This window comes from Neovison vison, chromosome 2 (assembly GCF_020171115.1).
Source record: "Neovison vison isolate M4711 chromosome 2, ASM_NN_V1, whole genome shotgun sequence".
Lineage (NCBI taxonomy): Eukaryota > Metazoa > Chordata > Mammalia > Carnivora > Mustelidae > Neogale > Neogale vison.
The window spans coordinates 46,319,764-46,329,949 of record NC_058092.1 but is presented as its reverse complement, the minus strand read 5'-3'; positions in this window follow the sequence as shown (position 1 = coordinate 46,329,949).

The following is a 10,186-nucleotide window of genomic DNA, read 5'->3' as shown; positions in this document are numbered from 1 at the left end:
TCTACTAGACTAAAGCTGGTGGAGTAGGGCTTGGGAGCAGGAGCCATGGCATGTTAATTCCATTGTCCTATACATAGCAAAGCCCAGCACATAGTAGGTGAGCAGCAAAGGATACCAAAGAAGCAGGACCGAGAGAAAGGCCCAGGACCCAAGTGGGAGTCCCGATGTTGATGTGCAACTCTCTTGTCTGCGTCGCCGGCTCGCCTTGGGTCAATCACTGTAGCTCTCTGAGCCCCAGGTTCTAAATTAAGCACAGAGGTTGGATGGTGAATGTAATGTGATTCCATGTTATACCCTAGTCCTAGTCTCTGAAGAAATCCGTCCGTGGATGACAAAGATTGTTTTGATAGGGTTGTTACCATTCTTACCAACAAGGCAGTATCAAAGCCAGACTGCTCTGTAAGTGCTCCAGGTATCAAGTGAATAAAGACATGTGCCTCGCCCTAAAAGAGTGAACAGGTGGAGGAAGGTGTAGGAACAAGTAGCTAAGGAATTCCAATCCAGTGTCCTAAAACCTGTCCTAGAGATAGGGCTGTGGGGCCAGAAGAGGAAATGGTTTCTTTTCTTGGGCTAGTCAGGGAAGGCTTTGCAAAGGAGAGGACCTTGGAGGTGGATCTTGAAAAAAATGGACTTGAGTTCCCAGACAGAGAATGAAGTTCTGAATAAAAAGTCAATCTGAAAAACAATCTGAGGGTTTTGAAGGGGCGGGGGGGTGGGAGGTCGGGGTACCAGGTGGTGGGTATTATAGAGGACACGGATTGCATGGAGCACTGGGTGTGGTGCAAAAATAATGAATACTGTTATGCTGAAAATAAAAAATAAATTAAAAAAAAAAAGCCAATCAGACAGAAGGCACCAGGATTCAAGCCAGAATAGAAAGCATTTTCTCATAGAAGGAAGGGAAGGGAGGGGTAAGAAAATGTCCTTTGATGGGTACATTTGTTTTTGTCTTACCTACATTGTTGAGTAAACTGCAAGAGCTGATAAAGTCATCACAGAGCATGGCAGTGAATTTCAGTTCTGGTGCACTAAAGCTATAGAATGTGAGTTCTGGAAGAAACTTAAAAATCACCCAAACTAACATTTCCTAACATGAGCATTTCTTCTTTCTTTCGTGCATCCTTCTCCTGCTGCCTTCTTCTTCCTCACCCTCATTTTTGAGATTAGAAAATGGAGGGCTGGCATTTAAGTAGTTTTTTTTGTTTTCATTTTTGTTTTGTTTTGTTTTGTTTTTTGTTTTGTTTTTTAGTTTCCAACTAAATTTGGGCTGTGAAACACAAATTACAGGTGAACGCTCTCAATTCAACCTTCACTCTCATAAATCAAGATGTAATAAACACCCTTGTGTTTTTCCCATTATTTTTTTCAAGGGTTATTGGCTATTGTAGGTACCCTTAATTCCCATTTGCATTTTCCCATTATTTTTTTATAGTTAAATTTCTTGAATTGAATTTATCCTGGGTCAAATGATGTTTACTTAAGATTTTGATGCATATTGCCAAACTGCTCTCTGGAAAGTTTGTACCAATTTTCAATGTCTCCAACAGTATAAGAGATAACCCCTGTAACCATTTCTGATGCTAAATAAAATAAAACAAACTCCCACATTAAAAAATAATAATAATAAAATAAACAGGAGAAAGCTGGTGCCCGATTAAAGGAACACTTTCTCAAGGCCTCAGAAGTAGTGAGTGGCAGGGCTGGGAAGAAAGCCTCAGACCCTCCACTTTCTTGGCTCAAGGCAATGATCCTCATAACTTCTCCAAGCTACAGTGAGAACATCTGCACTCCCCATTAGCCTTTCACAATGGAGGGCACTAGTATGGGGAGGATGCGTCCAGGGTCTGGAACTGTACCACTGTAGGCCAATTCCCAGACCAATGGCTGGAATCCTGCTCTAGAAAGATTCCAGGATATTGTTACCTATCCCATGGCTCTTTTTTTTTTTTAATGTTTTATTTATTTATTTGACAGAGAGAGACAGCAAGAGAGGGAACACAAGCAGGGTAAGTGGGAGAGGGAGAAGCAGGCTCCCCACTGAGCAGGGATCCTGATGCGGGGCTCCATCCCAGGACCCCAGGACCATGATTTGAGCCAAAGGCAGACACTTAATGAATGAACCACCCATCCATCCATGTGACCCCTGTGGCTGTTGTTCTTTACCCTTTGTTTTTTACCCAGCGCCCACAGAAACTACCCAGGTGTTCCCCGGAAGAGCCTTTGGTTTATCGCCATCCCTGGGGGTTTAAAAGTTAGGGAAAGAAATGAGAGAGAGGGAAAGAAAAACCAGACCCTAGTTTTTGTCCAGCAGAGGAGAACTAAGGTTTGGCATAAAGCCCTTGGCTAAAATCCTACCTTTATTTTATAATTAATATTACCATCATTTTGGGGCACCTGGGTGGCTCAGTCGGTTAGGTGGCTGCCTTCTGCTCGGGTCATGATCCTAGGGTCCTGGGATCGAGCCCCATGTCGGGCTCTCGGCTCAGTGGAGAGCCTGTTTCTCCCTCTCTCTGCCTCTCTGCCTACTTGTGTTCTGTCAAATAAATGAATAAAATCTTTAAAAAAATATTACCATCATTTTAATAGTAATAGCTAACATGTATTGATCTTCTGCTATGTGTCAGGTGCTATGCAAGTGGTTTACCCACGGCATCTTTAATCCTTACAAAGTCCCAGGAAGGTTTCATCATCTCTGTTTTGTTCGTGAAGAAAGGAATGGGCCATGGCTTGCTTAAAACCCTCAGCCAATGGTGAGTGCTGTGAAGTGTGTAAACTTGGCGATTCACAGACCTGTGCCCCTGGGGCTAACAATACATTATATGTTAATAAAAAAATTTTTAATTAAAAAAAAAAACAACAACAACAAAACCCTGAGCCAAAGTTACCCAGTGAGCAACTCGGCCTTGTCAGGATTTGAGTACAGAGGCCCCCGACTCCAAACCTTATTTTTAAGAGCGGTGTGACCTTGAGCGATGCAGGTTCCTCATCTGTGACACAGTGGGTAATAATAAAAATTCATGTGGTGGAAAGACTCACAGAACAAATAAATCAAAATAAATACAATAACTCCTACCTATCAGGACTGCTGTCGGAATTAAATGAGTTGATATGGGAAAGTGCTTTGTAAACTGCGATACACCATACACATTTTACCAGTATTATTATTTCAAAAAAATATGGCTGCTCCCATACAATAAAGCAGTCCACGGCATATATTTATGACAACATGCCGAAGAAACAATTTCCATTCTGATGGGTTGCCTCCCTATCATGTTATTAAAAGGTTAAGGAAAATGAACAACGGAGGATTAAGATTAGATCTTTCACACATGAAACCACAAAATCAATAGAGCCCCGGTAATCCATCCGGTGATAGGAGGAAATATACCCGAGGCACCAGGAACGATTACTCAGAGAAATGTCAACAGGTATTGACAAGAAATCTGGCAAGACAGCCTTGGCCTGGGCGTAGCCCCTGCCTCCCTCACTCTAGCCCCCTCCTGGCCATCAGAGCCTCTGACTCACCTTCCGGAAGCGGAGCCCTGAGGGGATTGGGGGAGAGGGGGTGCTTTTCCTGGTTCTGCAGAGTTGGTTTTTCTGCAACTGGGTCAGAGCCGCTTGGGAAAAATGACAGCCTGAGGAGCCCCATGGGGACCATGTGATTACACCTTCTCCTGGTCGCTGGGAAGCCCAGTTTTTGAAACCTGCTGTGATTCTCCTGACACGCTGGTGTCATTATCACTATCGTTCTTATTCATTATTTAAAGGACAGCGGCGTTCTTCCTGGACACCTGTGGGATTCGGGTCCATGGTCGGAAACTCAAAGCAGCAAGTTCTCTCCAGAGGGTTTCTTCTTCCTGCCCAGCTGCAAAGCGATGCCTGGAGATCGAAGGAGAAGATGGGGTTCTGGTGAGTGCTGTGGTCAGGTTTTCTGTCTAGTCCGAGATTTGGCTGAGTCGCCGATCGAAGTCTGGCCCCGGGGTACCCTAGGGCAGGGTGACCTGTTGATTGACCTGCGTGGCTGTAGGATTCCCCATGTGTGAGCCCCCCTCGCACCGTCCTGGTGGAGGATAGGTCGTTGTAGATGGTAATTTAGTAATGGTTCCAGTAGGAACAGCAGCAGCGCGTACTGAATGCTTCCTGCACATCAAACACCGCAAAGGAAATTTACTCAGATTGCCTCAAACCTTTCAACCCCCGTACAAGTACTGTCCTCTCTGCTTTATGATGGAGAGGGCCAGAGAGGTAAGGAAAGCTGCCCACAGTCACATAACCAGTGAGTGACAGATCTGAGATTCCAGCTGAGACCGTTGTGCCTCCGACAGCCACCCTTTGCCCACTCTTTGACACTGCCTCTCAAGAGTACAGATCCTCAGAACAGAAGCAAGTGCTGTGACTGGGCTTCATACCCAGGCAGAACTGACCTCTCAGCAAAGGGACAGCAAAGCTCAGTGGAAGTACCGGAAACAGATGCCAAAAAGAGCAGAGGTTCAGAGCAGATTGGAGAGGCCTGGGATGATTCTCGAGGGCTTCAGAAGGAGCTCCGCTACCGAGGGCTGCATGGGAAGGACAGGGCAGACTTGGGGGCCCGCTTACTAACCCTTAGAGCCCACTTGTCGGCTGTCCTCCCAGCCTCTGGGAACACAGGCTGGTGGATGTAGGGATACAACCGAGGCACTTGCTCTGCAAGCCTGTGAACACAAGACAGCTGGTGGCCAGCCTCTTTATGGCTTTGTGTCCCCTGGGCCCCATATCTAGTGGCTGGGCTCCAGACCTCACCTACTTTCAAGTTTCTAAGGGAATCCAGGGGAGTCTGGCTCAAACGCCTGGATAGGTTTGCCCCATCTCAGTGAGTCTGCCTGGATCTGCAAAACCCAGGTGTCCTGTCCATAGGACGTTTCATACATACCGTGCAGCTGAGAACCTGAGGCTAAAAAGGGACATGCAAAGGGGCACGCAAGTGGCAGGAATGAGTCCTGAGTCCCGTTCTCTAGTGCAAATCCCAGGACTTTCCCTCCCCCTCTGCTCTCCTCATAGAAGAATCTCAAAGCTGGGGCTGGCCTCTAGGCATTGAATGGAACTCCACATCTGGAAAGGGTCCCCTGCTGTCCCTTTCACATGTCTCCAGGGAGGTCCTTGGAGTTCAACGTCAGGGTCCATACAGGGGAGGCCTGGGGACTGGGGTAAACCCCTACACTTGATGTGGTAGCTGAATAATAATAATGACTAATACATATAAAAGGTACTCATCACATGCCATGAATTGTTCTAAATGTTCTACATGATGTTAACCCATTCATCTTCAGAAGGGCCCTATGAGGAAAATACAATTAGCCCCATTTTCCAGACAGGAAAACTGAAGGGAAGAAGCATAGCTAGTAGGCGCCAAAGTCCACTGCCATAGACTGAACGTCTGTGCCCCCGTCCCCTCCAAAAAAGTAATACACTGAAAGCTAATCCTCAGTGTGTTGGTACTTGGAGCTGAAACCTTTGGGGCATGATGAGGTCATGAAGGTGGAGCCTTCTGGAATGTGATTAGTGCCCTTACAAAGGAGACCCCAGAGTGTTCCCTCATCCTTCCATCATGTGAGGACCCATGAAGCTGGAAAAGGGCGGCGTGTGATCCAAGAAGGAGGCCCCCATCAGACGCTGAGCCTGCTAACAGTTGATCTCAGACTTCTAGCCTCCAGAACCGGGAGAAGGAAATTTCTGGTTTTTCTTTGCCGCCCAGCCTGTGGTATCTTGGTTTGAGCAGCCCAAGTAGACCAAGACCCCCGATGCCCCGCTTTTGCCCCAGGCAGGTCTCTTGCAGAGTCTGTGCTTCCCACTGCCCCATGGGGCCCTTTTCAGGAGACAGGGAATGCCCCCACCCCTGGCTCACATGTCGGGACTGTGATGTCAACAGGCGGGGTCTGGGAGCGTCTGAGAAGGGACAGTCCCACACCTCAGGGGATGTAGCTATTCCAGTGTGGGTCCGGAGCTAACAGTCTCACGTACTCAGGATGCATAGAAACTTGCAAAGCAGTATCTGGAATCATAATCAAAGCCATCTATCTACATTCATATGGGATTCCTAAAATATCTTATTTGTACATCAAACTAACATTAAAAAAAATAATGTGTTGGGTAAGTGAGCCGGTATGACTTAGATACCCAGACGATTCAGCCTTGACATCGACCCTGGTGTTTATCAGCCCCGTGCAGGCAGCCGAGCTCGCGAGACCGGGCTTTTCCTGGTCCGTAAATGCCACAAGGTTGCATGCCGGCTGTACGTTGACAGGTATTCCTGGTCCCTTCTGAAAAGAGGGCTGCTATTCTGCGTTTGCCCCTCCAGGTGCTAAAATCTTCACATCAATGGGCAGATATGGTGGCCCATCCAAGTCAAATAGCTAGCTGGGAAGATATATAAATTGGAAATTATGACATTAACAATATGAATGTTAGCAGTAATGATAGTAAGAGATAACATTTATCAAAATCCTGTTCTATGTGGCGCTGTGCTCATAAGCACCTTGGCAGGAAAGGGAGGTAGCTTGACACAAGGCCATGTACCCGGTGAGGAGAAGAGGCAGACTTCCTGCATACTCTGCCCTGAACATGGATAGAACGGGAGCCTAGGATTCCATTTCTTGTCAACTATGCAGTTCAGTGAAAATATGTAGAAATGACTATGGGGATGCTAGGCTGGGGTTCTGATGACATCTTCCTCAGCGAGGGGTCCAGTCTCTGTCCAGGGAGGACCAGGTCTCCTGCTTTGATTTACTTTTAATCTGTTGATTCACTTCTGAGTGTCCCTGCTCTTCTCCCCCATGCTCTGTCTCACGATTGGCATCATGTCCATGGATTGGGGTCCTTAAACCCTTTGAAGGAATATCTTGGCCTTTACACCTGCCGATTCTCAAAAGCCAGCGTAAGTCCTGATCCCAAATGAGACTGGAGACAGTGTTTCCCTGTGGGTGCTGTTACACTGGTGTATTTAGAACTTGGTTCAAAAGCTCTGCCTATTTCTAGGAGCTGTATTTATTTTCCTAACAGCAGTAGTTAAAGAAAGGTACTTCCAGACTCTTTTGGGGGAGAAAAAGGCTCTACCTCATTAAGACTTCTGTTTTAAAAACAAACAAACAAACACCTCATTTTTTAAAAAAGATTTTATTTATTTGAGAGAGAGAGAGAGAAGCATAGGGAGAGGGAGAAGCAGACTCTGTGCTGGGCAGGAGCCTGATGCAGGACTTGATCTTAGGACCCTGGGATCCTGACTTGAGCTGAAGGCAGATGCTTAACTGACTGACCAATCCAGATGCCCCCCAAACCAACCTCATTAAACAATGTCACTTCCTGAATATGGTACCTGGTCTCCAAAATGGTTCCCAATGAACCACACCTCCCTGTGTTCATACCCCTGTACAGCTCCCCACACTGAATCTGGGCTAGCCCTGTGGCTCACTTTAACCAGTAGAATGTGATGGAAGCAGCGTTACACAGCGTCACACCCAGCTCCAGATGAAAGCCTCAAGAAGGTCTGGCAGCTTCTGCTTTTATGCCCTTGGGAACCCTGAGCTGCCACGGAAGAGGTCCAGCCAGGTGGTGGAGAGGCCTTGCCGAGTAGCCACCTGGGTAGGCAGAGGCCCTGAGGAGGACCAAGGGTACATCACCCTGACCCAGCCAGCCCTGAGCCGTCCAGCTTCCCAGCTGAGTCATCAAACATGAGTGGTCATCTCTATCACCCCTGTTGTGCCGGCTTCCACTTCTTGCCCTAGAGTCACAGTAAAGTAATTAATATCTTCAGCCACGAGTGTTGGGGTTGTTTTGTGTGGCGATACTGGAGAGCAGAAATGCCCTGTGACCCTGTGTCACTTCAGCAACTCAGAAGTCTGACCGTGCCCTCACTTCCCCTTTTGGTTTAGGGCTTCCAAGTGCAAGGGAATTTCCCAGAGTTCCTTCCCTCCACCCCCAGCCCCCACCCCCACAATGTCATCAGCAAAGTCTCCTTTACGACTTCAGGTTACTCAAGTCATTGTTACAGGTGGAGGCGGGACTCCTTGTGTGTATTTCTTCGATGAAACCGGAAGCTGCACGAGAGCTGGGAGCCAAGAGCTGTATGTACCTCTGCGTCTCTCACTTGGGCACGGTCGGCAACGAAAATCTAGACATCTGAGTGAATACCAGTATTGGTGTGAAGTCCAGAGTAGCTGAGGCATAGAGATTGAGAAGTCATTCATTCGCCGGGCTGAGGAGTTTGCGCGTGACCCACTAGGGAGGGAATGAACAGATGAGCGGCGTGGCTGAAGTGTCCTATTTGCCACAGTTAATCCATAATATCAATGCAACTACATAATCCATCAGGTTGTCCAAAGTCCCTCAGGTAATTAGTTGCCTGGCACATTGCCAGGTGGAATCCCATTTCCCTGCCTCACGTGTTTCTAGCATTCCTGGAAACATCTGATGCAGAAAATGAGCACTCAACATTCTATTTTTAAAGAATCGCCTGCACTTGAATATCACAACATTTACAGCAAGGGGCTGCTCCACGTTAAACTCGAGATGTTTCCTTGCCAGTGTCAATGAGACCAACAGGTGACATGAGGTCAGTAAAAGATCCTAAGGCGGCGAGAACCAAAAAAGGTGTTTACGAGAAAACATGATGTGCTGTGCTCCATTAATAAACAGGTAATGATGGATAGACCCTGGGAACCACAGGTGACCTGTCACTCACCCACCTTGCCCACTGTGGCTTCATGGTCCATGCCTGAAAGCTTTCCCCAGTTTGGGAACTCTACTAAGAGCATGATTTTCACCACTGTCATGGCTCTCCTGTCTTCTGCTGTGTCTTCATTACCCCTCTCCTCACACATACTGTGGGGTCCTCTCTGATCAGCACCCTGGTCAGTGACTGGGAGCCAAGGGACATGCCCACTCTAGGCCCTCAGTCACCAGCACCAAATCAAATGGCACCTAAAGGGCTCTCTCCCTCGTCTTCCCAGTTGTATTTGGCAACAGCCTCCCAAATGACAGAGACAAAGCCTGAAAATCACTTCTCACAGCATGCTGGCCTTCCCTCCGTCACCTAGGAGCACACTGCCGGTCTCTTCTGCCTACCTCTCTTCACAGTGCTGGCCATCATCCTCGTTGCTGCTCAGCTGTTCCTGGTACTCTTTCTTCCTTGTTGTGAACTGTGTGCTGCATACTTAGTGTCCTGGTTCAAAACCCAGTTTTGAACTGCAGCGGTGCCCATACCCTGTCCTGGGGAAGGAGCTCCAGTGCATATAGCCTCCTCCAGGGAGGAGGCTTCCAGAGTGGTTGCATCACTTCCAACTTACAGCCAGAGAGAAGACTGTATCTGAACTTCAGACTGTGCGCTATATGCATATGCCTGTACGACAGGAGAAACATGAAACCTGCATGTCTCTGTGCAGAAATACATATCCATACTTGCATAGAAAGATACACATGATAGAGGGCATAGAATTCCCTCATCTGTCAACACAAAGGACAGACAAGACCCTGGAAGAGACCATGAGCCTCCCCTGCTAAAAGGATGGCATCTCTCTGCTCCTACTAGCTGCGTCATACTGTGGGCTGCTTGGAGCCTCAACTCCTCCAGCGAATGTGGCCCATTCCTTGGAGTAGGGAATGAAGATGGTGAGGAGGGTGTATCCGTGTAGATAGTGCTAGCCACCATCACAGGGAGACCCTGGAATGTCCGCAGCTGGAACACAGGAGAAGTCTAATTCTCATGGAGGCATGTTGCTCCGAGCAGGGAGTGCAATGGACTCGGCTCCACATGGTGACGCAGGAGCCCAGGCTGCCAGATGTTCTGCCTTCTAGACACCAGCTTCCAAGGTCACCCTAGAGTCCCCATTCAGCAGGCAGACTCGGGGAAGAGAGGGTCAGATGGCACAGGAGAAGGAGTAATGGCACACCTTGCTTCACTTCTCCCTGTATTCCACATGACTTTTGTCACAGGGCCAACTTGAATCACCGGGGGTGCCTTGCAGGAAAGGGCAGGGACCCCAGGACAGTTATTTCGTTTGCCACGAAACAAAGAGACTTTTCATTCATTTTGCTGGCTCTTTTTTCCCCTGTGTTATTCCTCCCCTTTGGAAATAGAGGTCTTCTTTTCTCCTTTGGATTGTTTTCCCCCACTTAGTCCTCCAGAGACCTTGCTGCCTGTGCAACCTGCCCACCT